This window comes from Oncorhynchus masou, chromosome 7, assembly GCF_036934945.1.
Source record: "Oncorhynchus masou masou isolate Uvic2021 chromosome 7, UVic_Omas_1.1, whole genome shotgun sequence".
NCBI lineage: Eukaryota > Metazoa > Chordata > Actinopteri > Salmoniformes > Salmonidae > Oncorhynchus > Oncorhynchus masou.
The window spans coordinates 25,332,532-25,354,903 of NC_088218.1; the positions used below are offsets into that span (position 1 = coordinate 25,332,532).

At 40.4% G+C, this 22,372-nt stretch overlaps 1 pseudogene; it reads right to left on the reverse strand.

Annotated features, from left to right (window-relative positions):
- The window catches only part of LOC135543581 (low-density lipoprotein receptor-related protein 1B-like), a 212,328-nt pseudogene that overhangs the window by 174,498 nt on the left and 15,458 nt on the right, over positions 1-22,372 (reverse strand).

Here is a 22,372-nt window from a genome sequence, read left to right on the forward strand (position 1 = left end):
AACTTATTGTTGTTGTCATGAGACATTTATTTCGTAATCTGTATTTGTCATACATTGCAGAGTAGGATGTCATGTTAATGCACATTCACTGTATTGCTATTCGGAATGTTTTCCAAGTCTTCACAAATAGTGATGTGTCATCAACTGTGAAACAAACTCCGATGATGGGGCCTGACCGGTCCAGCTAAGTCACACACTATCTGATGGAGGTGATGGAGGATTCCACAATGGGATAGCTGACCATTCTAGGCAGGGTACTCCTGGAGACTGACGTTGCACCCTGGTGGGAGGATACCTTCTATGAGGAGAGCACCAAGTCTCTAATGACCATGGACAAGAAGTTCATGCAGGCCCAGCAGATGGTGACCATCTTGTTGAGAGTTTAAGGTCTAATCACCTCTCTCCACATATTTCTCTGGTTCCTCTGATTGTTTTCTACAATGCAGAGTATCCACAGGGGGAACACTGTTGTGGAAACATTTGAGAAGGTGACACTCGTGACTAGTGACTTGCAGGCGCTGAGGCCCAGCATGATGGCTCCACGGGAGGCTGCTGAGAGGAAGACGGCTCATAATAATGGCTGAAATGGAGTAAATGGAATGATATCAAACACATAGAAACCATGTGTTTGATGTGTTCGATACCATTCCACATTTTCTTCCAGCCATTACTATGAGCCCGTCCTCCCCAATTAAGGTGTCGATGATCGGGCTGCTGATTGAGGCCTGTGGAATGTTGTCCCACTCCTCTTCAAGGGCTGTGTGAAGTTGCTGGATATTGACGGGAACTGGAACACGCTGTCATACACGTTGATCTAAAGCATCCCAAACATGTCTGGTGAGTATGCAGGCCATGGAAGAACTGGGACATTTTCAGGTTTCCAGGAATTGTATACAGATCCTTGTGACATCGGGCTGTGCATTATTATGCTAAAACATGAGGTGATGGAGGCGGGTGAATGGCAGGACAATGGGCCTCAGGATCTCGTCACGGGATCTCTGTGCATTCAAATTGCCATTGATGAAATGCAATTGTGTTCGTTGTCCATAGGCTTCCCATACCATAACTCCACCGCCACCATGGGACACCCTGTTCATGTTGACATCACGTTGACATCACACGATGCCATACACAGTACAGTTGGAACCGGGATTCATCCGTGAAGTGCACACTTGCCCACCGAAGTCGGTTACGATGCCGAACTAGTCAGGACAAGACCCTGGTAAGGACGACGAGAACGCAGATGAGCTTCCTTGAGACGTTTTCTGAAAGTTTGTGCAGAAATTCTTTGGTTGTGCAAACCCACGGTTTCATCAGCTGTCCAGTCTCAGATGATCCCGCAGGTGAAGAAGACGGATGTGGAGGTCCTGGGCTGGCATGGTTACACATGGTCTGTGATTGTCAGGCCAGTTGGACGTACTGCTAAATTCTATAAAACGACGTTGGAGGAGAAAATTAACATTAAATTCTCTGGAAACCGCTCTGGTGGATATTCCTGCAGTCGGCATGCCAATTGCACACTCCCTCAAAATTTGAGACATCTGTGGCAATGTGTTGCGTGACAAAACTCTACATTTTAGTGTGGCCTTTTATTATCCCCAGCACAAGGTGCACCTGTGTAATGATCATGCTGTTTAAGCGGCTTCTTGATATGCCACACCTGTCAGGTGGATGGATTATCATGGAAAAGCATTATTATGATTTTTTACCTTTATTTAATGAGGCAAGTCAGTGAAGAACAAATTCTTATTTTCAATGACGGCTTGGGAACAGTGGGTTAACTGCCTGTTCAGGGGGAGAACGACAGATTTGTACCTTGTCAGCTCGGGGGTTTTGAACTTGCAACCTTTCGGTAACTAGTCCAACGCTCTAACCACTAGGCTACCCCGCCACCCCACTCTAACCACTAGGCTACCCTGCTCACTAACAGGGATGTAAACAAATTAGAGAAATTACATTTTAGAGAAATAAGCTTTTTGTGTGTATGGATTATTTCTGGGATCTTTTATTTTAGCTCATGAAACATTGGACCGTCACTTAACATGTTGCATTTATAATTTTGTTCAGTATAAAGAGTACATAAAGAGCTACGAATTCTGAAATCTTCTATTGTACTGTAACTGCTCTGGATTTATTGTTACAGGGACACTGTGTTATGCTGACGGCAGATAGTTAAAACAGGAGTAACACGGGTGTGCTCTTATCATTTTAATTTAGTTGATTCGATTAGAATCTTGGTGTGTTTTCCTGCACAGTGTTTTAACTAGCAAGGTGCAAAGAAATGTTAATTCAGGTTGGGTGTGAGTTTCTGCCTGAATCAGGTTTTTTTTTAAGTCAGCGAATTCGTTCATACTTTGAGAACTTGATAGTAAGCTCCTTAGTGTATCAAACATAGAATTTTCTCTTAGAGATTATTTTGAACCGAAGATATATGTAACCACATTAAGTCTCATTTAGCTGACAGTCATCTACTTTGTAATGTATCATGTATTTCATGTACACTGGAATTGTTAGAGCAAATTATTTTGTGACTAATACATCCCTTTAGTTGAATTGAGTAAATGCATTCTGCGTTTTACAGAGTAATTAGTAGGTATATTGGTAAACACATATATAAACTACACGTATATGCTTGGGTTCCACCTTGACATCCCTGCTTGACACGATAAATGAATGCTAGAACATTGTTCGCCAGGAATAGCTATTTGCATCTGTCTCTTGATAATTGCATATCGGTGCAAAATAGACACATGTTCATTATAGTCATACTGAAAGGTGAGGTAAGGCTAGATCCTCCATAGATGTACAGTGCCTCTTGCATTTATTCACATAATAATGGAGTCCGATTGATGAATGGAGTTAATGATTATATCCACCATAGTTTCACTCAACGACACACTCACCTCGACAGTGTACTCCTTCATCATATCCGTCCTCACAATCTCTCGCTCCATCGCAAAGTTTATTCGAGTGAATGCACCTTTTGGAGCCGATGCACTGCACGTGATTCGGCGGACATCTCACCAACTCAGCTTTTGTACCTGTAAATGTGAAGAGAAAATGATGGGTTCATAATAATAGTCTTGATTTGATCATGAACATGAAGATACAGTAGGCTTATGAGAACTAGTAAAGTTAAGCTATCTTTCCCATGACAAAAAAAAAAAAAAACACAAAAGTGTATTGGTCTATACATGACTGTCTGTAACTAGATTATTGTGTTGGTGGTACACGTTAACCATCCCCACATGTTCAACCCAGCATTGCTCCAGTCTTGTCAAACATACACTGTGCATGTTTGCTTTAGAGTTGGTGCTTCATGGTTAACACCCAAGATTTCCCTCTATTGACTTTCCCTACGGATCCATGCTCCACTTTTATCATCCCAGCAAGAGGATAATATATCATTTTGAATATGTGTCGAAGAAAAAAATAGATACAGTACCAGTCAAATGTTTGGACATACCTACTGATTTTTCTTTATTTTTACTATTTTATACATTGTAGAATAATAATGAAGATATCAAAACTTCACATAAAGTGTGTAACCTTTATTTAACTAGGCAAGTCATTTAAGAACAAATTCATATTTGCAATGACAGCCTAACGGGGAACAGTTTGTTAACGGCCTTGTTCAGGGGAAGAAGAACATATTTTTACCTAGTCAGTTCAGGGATTCAAAATAGCAACCTTTCGGTTACTGGCATGACACTCTAACCACTAGGCTACCTGTCGCAACTATGGAAACATGTAGAGTAGGTGAACGGATGATCTCTGCATATTTGGTTCCCTCAGTGAAGAATGGAGGAGGAGGTGTGATGGTGCTTTGCTGGTGACACTGTCAGTGATTTATTTAAAATTCAAGGCACACTTAATCAGCATGTCTATCACAGCATTCTGCAGCGATATGCCATCCCATCTGGTTTGCCCTTAGGACAATGACCCAACACACCTCCAGGCTGTGTAAAGGGATATTTGACCAAGAAGGAAAGAGATGGAGTGCTGCATCAGATGACCTGGCCTCCTCAATCACCCGACATCAACCCAATTGAGATGGTTTGGGATGAGTTGGACCGCAGAGTGAAGGAAAAGCAGCCAACAAGTGCTCAGCATACAGTTGAAGTCCGACGTTTACATACACCTTAGCCAAATAGCCTCATCTAAGTATGCTCTTGGGTTCCCTGTCGCTCCGCCTAACAGAAACTCAGTTTTGCAAAATTCCTGACATTTAATCCGAGTAAAAATTCCCTGTCTTAGGTCAGTTAGGATCACCACTTTATTTTAAGAATGTCCTACCAATTTCTAGGATTAAATGTCAGGAATTGTGAAAAACTGAGCTTCTGTTAGGCGGAGCGACAGGGGAAGCCAAGAGCATACTCAGATGAGGAAGCAGGGATTAACGAACCAAAATATTTACTGTCACACAGGGAGATATGGAGTCAGATTTGGGGAAGCTTGAGTTGCAGAGAAAACAGATGTGGAGAATGAGGTTGGAGATAGCTAGGCTAGAGCAGGGTAAACAGGTCCTGAGGGGAATCCAAGGTAGTGATATTGAGTCATCCAAAACTAGGTAGTTGGGTGATGTGAAGTGGAATGGGAGACAGGAGCCAGAGAGGTAAACTGCAATGAGAGGATAAGCTATATCAGGCAGAGTAACAGAATCCTGAATAGTTATAAAAGGCTAGAATCATGAACTAACTGAGCAGAGATTACAATCTGGCAGAGGGAGTGGCAGGACTGAGTATTTGTAGAGGTCTTGATTATGGGACGAGTTGCAGCTGGTAGGGATCTGCTCTGACTCCAGCACACCTGTCTCCACCCACACAATCACACAGAGGGTGAGAGAGAGAGAGAGTACAGGGGGAGTAACTGCAGGTCAAGAGGACACCGGATAAACACCAGAGGGCTTAGCAGGAGCAGATGTGACAGCTTTGGCTAACATGCTGACCAGACCGGACACGTCGCATTCGCAAGCATCGCAAAATAAATGTAGAAATCCATGTTATTCAATTATTACACCCACACTGCTCGTGCGCGCCAATGATTAATTTAGATTTTCCCATGGTGTCAAGCGCAGAGGCACTGAGTTTAAATGTAGGCCTTGAAACACATGCACAGGTACACCTCCAATTGGCTCAAATGATGTCAATTAGCCTATCAGAAGCTTCTAAAGTCATGACATAATTTTTTTGAATTTTCCAAGCTGTTTAAAGGCACAGTCAATTTACTGTATGTAAACTTCTGACCCACTGGAATTGTGATACAGTGAATTATAAGTGAAATAATCTGTCTGTAAACAATTGTTGGAAAAATTACTTGTGTTATGCATAAAGTAGATTTCCTAAACGACTTTCCAAAACTATAGTTTGTTAACAAGAAATTTGTGGAGTGGTTGAGAAACGAGTTTTAATGACTCCAACCTAAGTGTATGTAAACTTCCGACTTCAACTGTATATATTTTTCAGCCCAAAGTATTTTTCATTACTTTTTAAAAAAGAAGTCTAGAATCAGTCTGTAATTAAATCACACAGAATGGGTTAATTTATTATATCATGACAGGGCTATACAGCTATTATGTTCACTAAAGCATTACTTATGAATAGGTTCTGAACTTAAAACAATGCCTCAACGAACCATTATTTTCTTATTGCAATGCAAAATTGTATCTAAATTTGATCTAACCTAATAGTCTGCAGCAAATATATCACAGAGCAACATTACCACAGAGCTATTCCACCATTGTAAGAAATGTGACATTTTTTATGATTATACAAATAACAGACGGAACACACACTGATTCCCTAGCAGATTAAATCCACCCCCCTCCCCCCGTGCTCTAACAGAGCCCCACCCCAAAACCAGACTTAAAACAGGCATAATGTACAATGAGCGTTCATTTTTTTTTACCCCGTTTTCATGGTATCCAATTGGTAGTTACGTACTTGTCTCATCACTGCAACTCCTGTACGGACTCGGGAGAGGTAAAAGTCAAGTGCCATGCATCCACAACCCAAACCAAGTCACACTGCTTCTTGACACAATGCCCACTTAACCCGGACGCCAGCCACACCAATGTGTCAGAGGAAACACCATGCACCCGGTTACCGTGTGAGCATGCACTGCACCCGGCACGCCGCAGGAGTCACTGGCGTGCGAATGTAAACTTCTGACCCACTAGGAATGTAATGAAAGAAATAAAAGCCTCCCGGCTGGGCAATCCTTCCCTTAACCTGACCGACGCTGGGTCAAAAGTGCTCTGGGTTCAAGCCTGGACTCGAACCCAGACATCTCGAGTGGGACAGCTAGCGCTGCGATGCAGTGGTCAATCTAAGCGCTGGGCAGGTGTGTCAGGTGTGCCAGAAATATTTTTGCTCTTTTCAAAAGCACAGTTATCGGCACTGTTGCTGGCAGTGGAGTGAAAGGGCTGGGTTTTGATGAATGTCGTTCTGCCCCTGAACAGGCAGTTAACCCACTGTTCCTAGGTCGTCATTGAAAATAAGAATTTGTTCTTAACTGACTTGCCTAGTAAAATAAAGGTAATAAATAAATAAAAAAATAATAATCTCTGCAGCACTCCACCAATCAGGCCTCTATGGTGGAATGGCCAGATGGAAGCCACTCCTCAGTAAAAAGCACATGACAGCCCACTTGGAGTTTGCCAAAAGGCACCTAAAGACACTCAGACCATGAGAAACAAGATTATCTGGTCTGATGAAACCAGGATTGAACTCTTTGGCCTAAATGCGAAGCGTCACGTCTAGAGGAAACCTGGCACCATCCCTACGGTGAAATATGCTGTTGACTGTATCATGCTATGTTTTTCAGCGGCTGGGACTGGGAGACTAGTCAGGATCGGAGGAAAGATGAACAGAGAAAAGTACAGAGAGATCCTTGATGAAAACCAGAGCGCTCAGGTCCTCAGACTGAGGCAAAGGTTCACCTTCTAACAGGACAAGACAATGCAGGAGTGGCTTTGGGGCAAGTCTCTGAATGCCCTTGAGTGTCCTTGAGTGGCCCAGCCAGAGCCAGGACCTGAACCCGATCGAACATCTCTGGAGAGACCTGAAAATAGCTGTGCAGCGACGCTCCCCATCCAACCTGACAGAGCTTGAGAGGATCTGCAGAGAATGGGAGAAACTCCCCAAATACAGGTGTGCCAAGCTTGTCGCGTCATACCCAATAAAACCTGAGGCTGTAATCACTGCTACAAGTGCTTCAACAAAGTACCCGGTAAAGGATCTGAGTACTTATGTAAATGTGATATTTTAGTCATTTATTATTTCATTGTTTTGCAAATTATGGCGCATTGTATGTAGATTGATGAGGGGGTAAAAAAACAATTTAATCAATTTTAGAATAAGGCTGTAACGTAACAAAATGTGGAATAAGTCAAGGGGTCTGAATATTTTCCAAATGCACTGTATAACACATAACAAAACAAAGGACTGGACTGCATTGTCGTAAGCTAAAGCAGAACTCCCTCAGTAGATCAGCCATCTCAGGCTCCTAAACTGAGTTAGATCATGGTTGAGGATGGTGATGCCAGATGATGGTAATGCCAGATGATTTCCATCAGGAAGTCTGGTCTCATTGATCAAAAAGCAGCCGGTGCTAGCCAAACCAGACAAGCCAACCTGCCATCAGTCCTGCAATGCCATGGGTAAAAACAACCAGATACTCTTTATCCAATCAACAATGACATATAATTAAAAAACAGCTACAAAAAAAATTATATACACTACTGTTCAAAAGTTTGGGGTCACTTAGAAATGTCCTTGTGTTGAAAGAAAGCTAACTTTTTGTCCATTAAAATAACATCAAACTGATCATAAATACAGTGTAGGCATTGTTAATGTTGTAAATGACTGTTGTAGCTGGAAACGGCTCATTTTTAATGGAATATCTACATAAGCGTACAGAGGCCCATTATCAGCAACCATCACTCCTGTGTTCCAATGGTAGGTTGTGTTAGCTAATCCAAGTTTATCATTTTAAAAAGCTAATTGATCATTAGACAACCCTTTTGCAATTATGTTAACACAGCTTTAAACTGTTGTTCTGATTAAAGAAGCAATAAAACTGGCCTTCTTTAGACTAGTTGAGTATCTGGAGCATCAGCATTTGTGGGTTCGATTACAGGCTCAAAATGGGCAGAAACAAAGAACTTTCTTCTGAAACTCGTCTGTCTATTCTTGTTTTGAAGATGTTTCTTGGCTGTCAGGCACTTAAACCTCTGACAGCATCTTTTCTGCTGCTCAGCTAAGCCTCCAGAGAACCTGTTTGTGTATGTGTTTTAGACTTTGTTTCGTCTTCGATCCTTTTCTCTCCAAAAATAAATATACCTCAGTGTGACAGCTGCTTCTAAACTGACACTCCCTAAAAGGACTTTGGCGCAACTTCAAAATGTGTGTATTTTCAGAATTTGATATTTTCGTTTTTTAATGACTTGATCCATTTATATTGTCAATATTGAATTGATGTTGTTTTGGGTGAAATCTGATACTCTGTTTTAGAATCTAATTATAATAATGTCACAGGAAGGCAGTAAAAAAATAGAGCTCTGTACATGTTGTACATACACTACAATTCAAAAGTTAGAAATGTCCTTGTTTTTGAAAGAAAAGCTAATTTTTTGTCCATTAAAATGACATCAAATTTATCAGAAATACAGCGTAGTCATTGTTAATGTTGTAAATGACTAGCTGGAAGCGGCATATTTTGTCGCTGGAAACGACATATTTTGTATAGAATATGTACATGGAGTACAGAGGCCCTGTCACGTTCTGACGTGAGTTCCTTTGTTTTGTCTCTGTTTTAGTATGGTCAGGGCGTGAGTTGGGTGGGCAGTATATGTGTGTTTTTCTATGTTGGGTTTTTGAGTTCAGCCTAGTATGGTTCTCAATCAGAGGCAGCTGTCAATCATTGTCCCTTATTGAAAATCATACTTACGTAGGTAGCCTGGATTTCACTTTTGGTTTGGGGGTGTTTGTTTCTGTGTGAGTGTTTGGGCCACACGTTACTGTTTTCTGTTTTCGTTTTGTTCACATCGTTTATTGTTTTGTATTTCAGTGTTCAGTTCGTTTTGAATAAATCATCATGAACACTTACCACGCTGCGCTTTGGTCCGATCCTTCTTCCACCTCTGAATGCCTTTACAGGCCCATTATCAGCAACCATCACTCCTGTGTTCCAATGGCACTTTGTGTTAGCAAATCCAAATTTATAATTTTAAAAGGCCAATTGATCATTAGTAAACTCTGGAACGAATTGAAAATATCACTAAAGCTGGAGACTCATATCTCCCTCACTAACTTTAAGCATCAGCTGTCAGAGCAGCTCACAGATCACTGCACCTGTACATAGCCCATCTGTAAATAGCCCGTCCAACTACCTCATCCCCATATTGTTATTTATTTTATTTTTTGCTCCTTTGCACCCCAGTATCTCTACTTGCACATTCATCTTCTGCACATCTATCACTCCAGTGTTTAATTGCTAAATTGTAATTACTTCGCCACTACAGCCTATTTATTGCCTTACCTCCCTAATCTTACCTCATTTGCACACACTGTATATAGTTTTTTCCTATTGTGTTATTGACTGTACGTTTGTTTATTCCGTGTGTAACTCTGTGTTGTTGTTTGTGTCGCATTGCTTTATCTTTGCCAGGTCGCAGGTGTAAATGAGAACTTGTTCTCAACTGGCCTACCTGGTTAGATAAAGGTGAAATACATTTTTTATAAATAAAACCTTTTGCAATGATGTTAGCACAGCTGAAAACTGTTGTGGTGATCAAAGAAGCAATAAAAATGGGTCTTCTTTAGACTAGCTGAGTATCTGGAGCATCAGCATTTGTGGGTTCGATTTCAGGCTCAAAATAACCAGAAACAAAGAACTTTCTTCTGAAACTCATCCGTCTATTCTTGTTCTGAGAAATGAAGGCTATTCCATGCAAGAAATTGCCAGAAAACTAAACTGAAGATCTCATACAACGATGTGTACTCCTCCCTTCACAGAACAGTGCAAACTGGCTCTAGCCAGAATAGGAAGAGAAGGGGAGAGGAAGGACAACTGTGCACAACTGAGCAAGAGGACAAGTACATTAGAGTGTCTAGTTTGAGAAACAGATGCTTCACAAGTCCTCAACTGGCAGCTTCATTAAATCCTATCCGCAAAACACTAGTCTCAACATCAACAGTGAAGAGGCGACTCCGGGATGCTGGCCTTCTAGGCAGAAAAAGCCATATCTCAGACTGGCCAATAAAAAAAAAGATTAAGATGGGAAAAAGAACATAGACACTGGACAGAGGAACTCTGCCTAGAAGGCCCGCATCCTGGAGTCGCCTCTTCACTGTTGACGTTGAGACTGGTGTTTTGCTGGTACTATTTAATGAAGCCGCCAGTTGAGGACTTCTGAGGCGTCTGTTTCTCAAACTGGGCACCCTAATGTACTTATGCCCTATTGGAGATCAACAATTTAGAACACCTGCATGTTACCCAAACACAGTATAACACCACAACAATACATGTCAGAATTGTACATTGACAATTACATTGGTAATCAAACATTTTACGTAACAGCCTACTCCTCAACTTGAGTATCATCAAACTATGTAAATAGATTATACTGTAAATAATTAAATGTGTAAATAAACTATGTGGTTGAAATGACTTTTCGGAAAATTACAATTTGTCTGTGATATTATAATGATAATTTGTCAAAGTTGAACAAACATATTACTTTTTAGTTTCTGAAATAGATTTGCTAGAAATAACTGCATGGGCTCATACGAACAGACCCTACAGGCATGTTTAAGTCTTCTGCTCCTAAAAAGGAAGCTTTGCTGAGAACGTTGACAAGTTCACCACCTCCTTCTGCCTGTCAGACTCACAGTCTGTGATCACTAGGAGAAGTGATGTGCTTCGCTAAAGATTTCAGACCTTCACAATAACTAGAGCAAGGGCAAGCCACGTTTTTACATTATAACAAGCTGAAAGGAAATGCTAAATGGTTTGGTGAACGGCAATTTAGAAGCGTAATTCAATTCATGGTTAGGGTCATATAAAATCTGTTTTATTTTTTGCCAAATTCCGGTAATTGTTTGTTGCCACATTTCATTTTCTCGTATATATATATATATATATATATATATTTTTTTTTAAGCAAAACCAAATTTGATGTTCTAAGTCCACAACAATGCTTAAACCACATCAGAGGTCCACTTTTTTGGAGGGTCTAAAGAGTTTCCACTTTAAGTAAAGTGTGCAGAGACTTTTGTGTTTGGCTAGCAGTGTTTTGTAGGCTATTGCACATGTGATGGCAGAGTTTGCCCACTCGATTGATAAAAATCATCATGATATCATTTTGCCAGGTAGGTCTGCTTTCCAGTAAACATTTAACTGGGATGGTTTTTGGTAAAGCCTTTGTGTTGTAGCAAACTGGCTACAACATAAACAAGCGCATTTCCATCATGCTCTTACTTCTTCAGAAAGTTGCAGGATATACAAATCCCTGATGCATTATTTTCATTAATTATGATAAACTAGTGCAATTAATAACTACTTTTCTAATAAGCTCAATTAATACATTTTCTACTAAGTTAAAAAATGAAATTGTATGTATTGTTCAAAATGTCTGGATTCCGTGATTCCGTCTGCATTTTCTGCATCACATATTTATAGTATACTACAGTTTATACTGAATGGAGGTGACTCAGTCTAATGTATTACTGGATTCTCAATTACAGTACAGTACTTCACAGGGATCATTGTTCTGTCATGAAAGTGGCCTCTTATAATATCATTTTTTTTCTCAAATTACACACCCTGCTTTTTTATCATCAATAATATCTACTGGTAAATATCAGATAAATAACAGAACAAAGACTCAAGCAGTGTCACACAGTTAAAAAACTCCAAATTACAGTCTGTCCACATGGGAGTTGAATAAATATTTAGTGATGAAAAATTAGTCAGGCAGAATTAAACTCTATTAAGCTGCAGCTATCCCCCAACGGGGGGAGGGGTATGTTTGGTGTTTGGAATAGAAAATCCTCTACTCTCTGAAAGTGCATTTCCCACTTTGGCACAATTGAGTGCAATTTTCAAGAGGAGCTCAGCCCTTATGACTTTAGGGCAACATTCAGCACTGGGACTTCCATTCAAAAGAATGGCTGTGGGTGTTCACAGAGTTAGCTATAACTTCATGCCTGTCCACTTGATGTTGGCCATCCTAACAAACATAGAAACAAGACCATGAGAAGTATTTTAATTTAACTAAGCAAGTCAGTTAAGAACAAAATCTTATTTACAATGACAGCTTAATGGGGAACGGTAGGTTAACTGCCTTATCCAGGGGCAGAACTACAGATTTTTACCTTGACAGCTCGGGGTTTCAATGCCGGCCCAACACTCTAACCACTTGGCTACCTGCCGCCCCTGAGTGCAAGTTAATATCGATAAAGGGCTACTATTGAACCAAATATCTATTCCTTACATACTTTACTCCTGTGGTTCACGTCTCACTTTCCAAGACAACAAGATGCATTGCATCACCTACATTTGAGGGTGAACCAGAGGAAAGCATATTACCATAACAGCAGGATCTATTCTGTTGGAACCTTCATAATTGTTTTATTAGGAGCTTAATTCCTTGCCCCCCGCAAAGGTAGTGGGCAGGACACCTCGCCCCATAAAAGCAAAAGTCACTGTATGTTCATCTGCTTTCACAAACAAATGAATTATTTGTGTCGGGAAAAAACCAAGAGAAGAGAGACGACCTCAGCAGAATCGGTTCAAAAGGAGCTGCTCCACTTCGCTGTGTCTTAACCATCCCAGAGTGAAACCGTTTCTTTGTAAAAAAAAACTCATCCTCCAAGTCAGATGTCGAATAGTGTTGTTGTTTGGTAGCTTAGAGACTCATTCTCAAGATCACAAACTGGTTTAAAAGTATTTAGTCATCTGTCTTGGAACATGTGGCTCCTGGTTTCAAACAGCATAGCCAATATAGAAACACTACAAATAATAGCCTAGAGAACAAAACGCTTTCTGACTTTCCCAGTACTTTCTCGGGTCATTTTCATATTGTACACCTCTGTAGCTATTGGATAAACAACTCATATCATTGAGTATTAGGAACTCCAATAAATCCTTAATATTTCAATATTTTAGGATGCAAAGCACTGTAGGCTAACTTAACAGGAGTCAAATCAATGTAAACTTTAAATGAACAAACCTTCATGAGGAGTGCAACCTTCCATTCTGTTGGTCAGGTCTTTTCCCCTCCACAACAGCAGTCTATCAAGCATTTATCAACACGCAAACACACTCACACACACACACTCACACACACACAATCAGTCAGAGTCATGATCCTCCAAAATAATTCCTCCACTAAGAACACATGAATAATTTATTGGGCTCATTTAAAAAAATTCAGAGTGGATTTCACAGTCATGGTACTTAATATTATTTTCCTTGGCATGGACTGTAACACCTTTAAAACAGGAGTGCTGGGTGCCAGTGTGTGTTATGAGTTTTGTTTTTGGCTGTGGGACCTTCAGCATTTCAGATAAGATACCTTAATTGTTCCTATACAGTATGGAATCACAAAATGATGTAAACAAGTCTCTCTCTCTCTCTCTCTCTCTCTCTCTGCTACATGATCTTTGACAGCCTCCTAACCCTTGCCTCGTTCTCCGGCCTAATTGTGTGTAGGTAAAAGGTTGTGGTTTGTTTGTATGACAAAGTAACAATGACTGCCCTGCACAACACCAGTCAGAGCAGAATTGATTTAGCATATACCTGGACCCTTAGACTCTGCATGGATCCAATTCTCTTTGGTTCTCGGCTAACATCACATTTGACAAATACAATGGTTGTTGTTGTAGTTGTTGACCTTGGGATAGTTTATATTACTTTCAGCCAGTGATCATGTCCAGACCTTTATTAACCTTTGACCCTGTAAGGCACTAATCGAAGGGAACACAGTGACATTCTGGGGTGTTGTTATCCATCATTGAGTTTATTTGAGATAACTTTTCAAAATAAAAACACCTAGAGTAAATCAGTCAAAAGTTTGGACACCTACTCATTCAAGGGTTTTTCTTTATTTTATTTTTTTACTATTTTCTACATTTTAGAATAATAGTGAAGACATCAAAACTATGAGATAACACATTCGGAATCATGTAGTAACAAAAAAAAGTGTTCAGGAAATTAAAACATATTTTATATTTCAGATTCTTCAAAGTAGCCAACCTTTGCCTTGATGACAGCTTTGCACACTCTTGACACTGTCAACCAGCTTCACGAGGTAGTCACCTGGAATGCATTTCAATTAGCAGGTGTGCCTTCTTAAAAGGTAATTTGTGGAATTTATTTCCTACTTAAAGCTTTTGAGCCAATCAGTTGTGTTTTCAACAAGGTAGGTGTGGTATACAGAAGATAGCCCTATTTCGTAAAAGACCAAGTCCATATTATGGCAAGAACAGCTCAAATAAGCAAAGAGAAACAACAGCCCATCATTACTTTAAGACATGAAGGTCAGTCAATATGGAAAATTTCAAGAATCTTGAAAGTTTCTTCAAGTGCAGTCGCAAAAAAACCCATCAGGCTCTATGATGAAACTTGCTCTTATGAGGACCGCCACAGGAAAGAAAGACCCAGAGTTACTTCTGCTGCAGAAGATAAGTTCCTTAGAGTTTTAACTGCACCTCAGATTGAAGCCTGAATAAATGCTTCACAGACAGAGTTCAAGTAACAGACACATCTCAGCATCAACTGTTCAGATGAGACTGCGTGAATCAGGCCTTCATGGTCGAATTGTTGCAAAGAAACCACTACTAAAGGACACTAATAAGAAGAAGAGTCTTGCTTGGTCCAAGAAACACAAGCAATGGACAATAGACCAGTGGAAATCTGTCCTTGGTGTGAGTCCAAATTTGCGATTTTTGGTTCCAACCGCCGTGTCTTTGTGGGATGCAGAGTAGGTGAACGGATTATCTCTGCATGTGTGGTTCCCACCGTGAAGCATGGAGGAGGAGGTGTGATGGTGTGGGTGTGCTTTCTTGGTGACACTGTCTGTGATTTATTTTGAATTCAAGGCACACTTAACCAGCAAGGCTACCACAACATTCTGCAGCGATACACCATCTCATCTTGTGGTAACGTTGGACCCAGGTGCAGAGAAGAGACCAGACGAGGAATCAGTGGTTAAGGATAAACATCATACTTTACTGAGCAAAGGTGGCCGTAGGAAATGAACGCACAGGGTAAACAATTCAAGCTTCTGCAAAGGACAACAGAAAACACCTCTTTTAACAGGGAAATCATAATGAGTAAATTGGACACATCTGAGTGTCGTTAATGTCTCTAGGACGGTCTCTGCCGCCCTCTGATGACAGGTGGAACCATGACACATCTGGTTTGCCCTTAGAGGGACTATCATCTGTTTTTCAACAGGACAATGACCCAAAACACACCTCCAGACTGTGTATGGGCTACTTGACCAAGGAGAGTGACGGAGTGCTGCATCAGATGATGTCTCATTTATAAACATTGCATAGGCACAAAAGAAGGCTTACACCACTTTCTAAGCAAACATTGGGATTTATAAAAACAAACTTGACGGGAGACTGTGCGGCCCTCCTCAGACACTTTGACCCATATGTATGCACATAACCAGGAGAAATGAGAAACTGCGACTCCGATGGCAGAAGGATGAAACTCGAGAAACGCTTTAAAATTGATACCATTGGGTAAAAATAAATCGAAAAGTTCCCTGGAGTGCACACAAAAAAACCACACACAAAAAACATGATTTAGGATAACAAGTACAAACGGAGATATCTGTTTTTGCAAAATAACCCCTCAAATATATTGTACAGTTTAATCGGGAATCATATTTAATTGGATCTGTAATTATTAAACAATTCTTGCATGTTATGACTTTTATTCTCATAAATAATAAGGTGAACAGCAAGACAAATTACGTTAAACTGATGCCGTTTTCGATGCCTCCGTCGGGCAGATAAGAGTGCACAGTTTCATATATTGTTATCACATGTTGGTTGCGCAGAACTGTCAATGTGATAATGGACCTGTCATTTACCATTTAGTCAGTTACAATCAGCGTAATTACCACACCTGAAGGTGTTGGGTAGCTTAGACAATCAAATGGGTGGGGGTAAAAAAGGCATGCAATTACAATGCGTAATGACGCACAATGACTGCTTTGGTGCTGTTGGAAGACTTGGCGAATGGAAGAATTCGGAGAGAGCGAATTCTCAGAGACCAGCAAGATTTACTGGCCAATGATGATAAGTGGCTTATTATTATTAGCAAGAGCTGTTCTCATGGATCTCTGTGCTGTAGTGTGCCCAGCTTTACAGAGAAGCACCCGCAGAAACTAAGCCGTGCCTGTCCCACTTCAACCCCTTGGCAACCTCGTTAAAAGCGTTGATGGTGTCTCTGCGTTTGCAGGACTGCATCTGTGAGGACGCGGCCGTGGAGGGTTTGTGATGCACAAGGTGCAGTGGAGACGCCGGGCCTGGGCGCACTCAGCTCCTGCTCAGCTGCAGCACCACCGACCCCGCTGGAACACAGCTACTAAAAACAATAGAAAATGTCACAATTGTTTGTGTAAATAAATGTTTCCCTTCATTGGGATAGGGGCAGCATTTTCACTTTTGGATTAAAAGCGTGCCCAGAGTAAACTGCCTCCTACTCAGTCCCAGATACTAATATATGTATATTATTAGCAGTATTGGATAGAAAACACTGTTTGAATGATGTATGTGAATATAACAGAACTCATATGGCAGGCAAAAACCTGAGAAAAAATCCAAACAGGAAGTGGGAAATCTGAGGTTTGTAGTTTATCAACTCAGCCCCTATTGAAGATACAGTGGGATATTGGTTATGTTGCACTTCCTAAGGCTTCCACTAGATGTCAACCGTCTTTAGAACACGGTTTGATGCTTCTACTATGAAGGGGGGCTGAATGAGAGGGGAATGAGTCAGAGGTCTGCCGGCAGCCACAAGCTCAGTCACGCGCATTCACATGAGGTAGTTCCCGTTCCATTGCTTTTCTACAGACAATGGAATTGTCCGGTTGGAGCATTATTGAAAATTTATGATAAAAACATCCTAAAGATGATTCTATACATCGTTTGATATGTTTTTACGACCAGTAATATAACTTTTTGGAATTTTCGTCCGACCTTTCCACTGGAAGTTGCACGCACATTTCGATTTGTTTACCAATGGCCTAACAAAAGGAGGTACTTTATCGAACAAATCAAACATTTATTGTGGAACTGGGATTCCTGGGAGTGCATTCTGATGAAGATCATCAAAGGTAAGTGAATATTTATAATGCTATTTCTTGTCTGCGCAACATGGCGGATATTTCTGGTTTGGGCTCTGAGCTCCGTACTCAGAATATTGCATGGCATCCTTTTTCCGTAAGGTTTAAAAAAAATCTGACACAGCGGTTGCATTAAGGAGAAGTTTATCTAAAGTTCCATTCATAACACTTGAATTTTCATCAACATTTATAATGAGTATTTCTGTAAATTGATGTGGCTCTCTGCAAAATCACTGCATGTTTTGGAACTAATGAACATAACATGAACATAACACGCCAATGTAAAATTAGATTTGTGGATATAAATATGCACTTTATCGAACAAAACATACACATATTGTGTAAGATTGAAGTCCTATGAGTGTCATCTGACAAAGATCATCAAAGGTTAATGATTAATTTTATCTCTATTTGTGCTTTTTGTAACTCCTCTCTTTGGCTGGAAAAATGGCTGTTTTTTTCTGTGACTTGGTGGTGACCAAACATAATCGTTTGTGGAGCTTTCAGAGTAAAGCATTTTTAAAATCAGACACTTTTGCTGGATTAACGAGAATTTTATCTTAAAAATGGTGCCTAATACTTGTATGTTTGAGAAATTTAATTTATGAGATTTCTGTTGATTTGTATTTGGTGCCCTGCAATTTCGTTGGCTGTTGGCGGAACCCCGTTCCCAGACAGGTTAAACACAACTTGAATTTGATTTGTACTCTTTTCAAATGAGGAAATACTTATTACATACCTGGATCATCCGGTGCATCATGCATGTGTCCCCCTCCACCTCCGTCACTACTCCACTCAGGAGAGATTCCCCTATAATACTGGCAAGTCACTCATCAAGGGGGTTGAGCTCCGGTGTCCCAGTGGCACAAACACTTTGTCTGTGTAAGGCTATGCGCCTTTTGACCACGTCTTTTTTTTTTCTTTCTGAGAGGGTCCGACTTTTGAGCCAGCAGCATTCACAGCGTCCGCCACATGTTGCCACTCTAACGCCTTTTTGGAATTTGGAATTCCCACACTGTGTCCACCAAACAATATATTTTTTCTTGTTTCAACCTTCCCTATAAGAACTTCCATTTTACACTGGGTGAATTTTCTTTTTTTAGCCACTCTGTTGGGATTTGCCGCCATTGTCGTCATGCAGTCAGTGTGGGTGAATATTAATTAGGGGCGTTTCACTAACTATTTATGGGCAACCATGGGCAACCATGGGCGTGGCAAATTTAGAGTTTATTGTGATTTATAAAGGGCGACTGGCGTGGGACATGCGTGCGCACTGACCTCAACCCAAATGAGATGATTTGGGATGAGTTGGACCGCAGAGTGAAGGAAAAGCAGCCGACAAGTGCTCAGCATATGTGGGAACTCCTTCAAGACTGTTGGAAAAGGTGAAGCTGGTGAAGCTGGTTGAGAGAATGCCAAGAGTGTGCAAAGCTGTCATCAAGGCAAAGGGTGGCTACTTTGAAAGAATCTCAAATATAAAATATATTGTGATTTGTTGAATACTTTTTTGGTTACTACATGATTCCCTATGTGCTATTTCATAGTTTTGATGTCTTCACTATTATGCTACAATGTAGAAAACTGTAAAAATAAAGAAAAACCCTTGAATGAGTAGGTGTGTCCAAACTTTTGACAGGTAATGTTTGTTATTGAAGTTGTACTGCCTATGTAATTACTAGGTAAAGAAGTACAGTGCTGTGAACACATATTTGCCCCTGTCTAATTTTCTCTACTTTTATATTTTTGATACTGAATGTTTTCAAATCTTCAACCAAAACCTAATTTTAGATAAAGGGAACCTGAGTGAACAAATAACAGAACATTTACATACTTAGTTCATTTAATTCATAAACAAAGTTATGCAACAACCAATGCCCGAGTGTGAAAGAGCAATTTCCCCCTTACACTCAATAACTGGTTGTGCCAACTTTAGCTTCAATGACTCCAACCAAACGCTTCCTGCAGTTGTTGATCTGTCTCTCATGTTGATGTGGAGGGATTTTGGTCCATGCAGAACTGTTTTAAAGCATGAACTGCTAGTTCCAAGTCTTGCCACGACATCTCAATTGGGATTGAGAAAATCAGAAAGCGGACAAATACTTTTTCATGGCACTGGTTCCAGAGTCGCTTAAACACAAAAATATACTTTTGTATATGCAGTGGTTTTCTAAGGAATGATAAACACCAATGGGCAAAGTGTGACCGAAGGTTTAGAATCATCATTCGTAACCCTGAGAGTCATAGGATGTTCAATCCTTTAAAAGCGTAAACATTAATCAAATCTTTCTTCAGCCAGACCACACACACACTGCCCCCCCCCCCCTCTTAGTAATTGTATAAGTGTGCCCTTTGTTCACCATTGTCCTGTAGGATTATTGTTACAATGTCCGTTGGTTGTGTGAGTACCTGTGCTGTGTTGTTTTGGCTTTCGTGCCACTTGTATTGTGCAAATGACGATGGGTTTCGTCCCGTGTGGAATCATTGTATGCGTGTATGTTATGGGTCTCGCCTCGGTGTATTTATTCGAGATACTCCTCGCTCTTTTGTTTGGGTTTCAACCCTGTGTTTTGTATACGTGTTTGCCTGGTCTTTGTCCCCGTGACTTTACATGGCACACTGTAATTTGGGTCAATAAAAACCCTTATTATGCCTTCCCGCGCCTGTCTTCCGATCCCTTTATACCAATGTGACACCACCAATTTTTCACATTTGTGTTTTTTCCCCAGAAATGATTGCTTACTGGTACCTTCATGTGTGTGTAAAATATAACTGTTCTCCGATTTTTTTATTCATAGATTTTAGGTGTATTCAAATGTATATCAATTGTTTAGCTGTAATAGAATGTTCATACACTGTATATTTGACTGTGATAATGAGGTTGTCTCAACTAGCTATCTATTATTTATTTAACACCCTTTTTCTCCCCAATTTCGATCTTGTCTTATCGCTGCAACTTCCCAATGGTCTCGGGAGAGGCGAAGATCGAGTCATGCATCCTCCGACACATGACCCGCCAAACCACGCGTCTTAACGACCGGAAGCCAGCCGCACCAATGTGTCGGAGGAAACACAGTTTTACTGATGACCAAGGTGCAAGTGTCCGGCCCGCCACAAGGAGTCGCTAGAGTGCGATAACCCTGACGACGCTGGGCCAATTGGGTGTTGCCCTATGGGACTCCCGATCACGGCCGGTTGTGACACAGCCTCTAGCACTGCGATGCTTCTCAACTAGCTATCTTAAGATGAATGCATTAACTGTAAGCCACTCTGGATAAGAGCATCTGCTAAACAACTAAAATGTTAAATGTAAATGTTTTTTGGGTTCCATGTAGAACATTGTAGACATTTCGTCGGGGCATGGACTAAAATGTGCTGAAAGCATTCTACAGAGATGCTAGCCCATGTTGATTTCAATGCCTCTCAAAGTTGTGTCAAGTTAGCTGGATGGATACAATATATAGCATTTGCATAGGAGAACCCTTTTGGGTTCCATGTAGAACCCTCTGTCAAAAGGGTTCTACATGGAACCCCAAAAAGTTCTACCTGGAATCAAGGGTTCTTCAAAGGGTCCTCCTATGGGGACAGCCAAAGAACCTGTGATGGAAATGTTTAAGTTTGTGCTTTTCTAATAACCGATTTCTATATTCTATTCATGTGCTTTTCTAATAACCGATTTCTGTGTTCATGCAAGTAACTGATTGAACAAATCCTCACTATCAGTATCTGCAATTTGGCAGTATGCCCAAAACCTTGTTTTGAGAAAGGGATATCTCAGTTTCAAGGTCTCAGCTTAGAGAAGAAGCCTTGTGAGGTATTGGTCTGTCACATGCATGACCCAGTATTGGTCGGTCACATGAGGGAAGCAAACTTTAATGATGAATTAATTATGAATGATGAATAAGCTAAATCCTGCAAATATAATTTGTCTATATATAAGAGAACTAACAGGACTGCCCCGGGTAGAGCTCCTGATCGACATGTACTTGTACTTGGTTGGTACCTCTCTAGAGTGCTGATAATAAACCATGATTCATTTAAGATTAACTTGTCCATGTGTAGAATTTCCACGACAAACCCTTTCAGGTTCTAGATAGCACCTTTTTTGTAATGCGAGATCAGTATGTAAAACATTTACATTTTACATTTAAATTACCTGGTGCCATGATTGAAAAAACACACCTATCTCTTTCATAAGTTCTTTAAAGTTTTTTTAAAATAAAAGCTCATTTAAAAACGCTTTTGAAAATGGATATAGAGCGTTATATACAAAAAAACAATGTAATCATGAAGTTACTTTAAATTCAATATCCTCTAAACAGGAAGACATTGCATAATGTACAATATTTTGAAAGCAACTTGTTTGTTGCTTGGCACCCGTCGCATTGGCTGGATCAATTATGCAATAAGGAGAAACGATTGCATGATTAAAAAGTGAAAACTGCTAATTCATTTAATGGTGCATGAATACAGATATTGTGCAACACTTAAAGCTGGAATCCTTAATGCTGAAACTGCCACGTCCGTATGCGATATTACAACAACAAAGAAGTGACTGCAAACAATGAACATGTCATTGTACTGCAAAAAAATGTTTTATCATGCTGCGCAACGCTCCTCAGCTCAGCAACAAAAACAACAACAATGGTGGTGACATTAGTATGGAAATTATACCTTTGACTGGTTTCCCAAACACAGGAACAAGTAGCTGTAATGACAGTCTTTTAAGCTGGATTTTGGCCCCACACAATCTCCATACAAATTTAAAAGCTCCACTGTCTAAGACAGTCTTGAGCAGAGAAATCTTGAGCAGAGTAATTGGATTAATGGGAGAATGAATCTAGAGACAATGGTTACAATGCATATGTCCTCATCGCTTCTATTGTTTAAAATTATCATTAGCGAAGAGAAGGTATGTTTACTGTGCTTCGATCCATTCCCTATTCATCTGTTTCATCACTTGTCACATTGATCTTCTTCTCCCGTCATTCCTCGTGCCCTCCATCC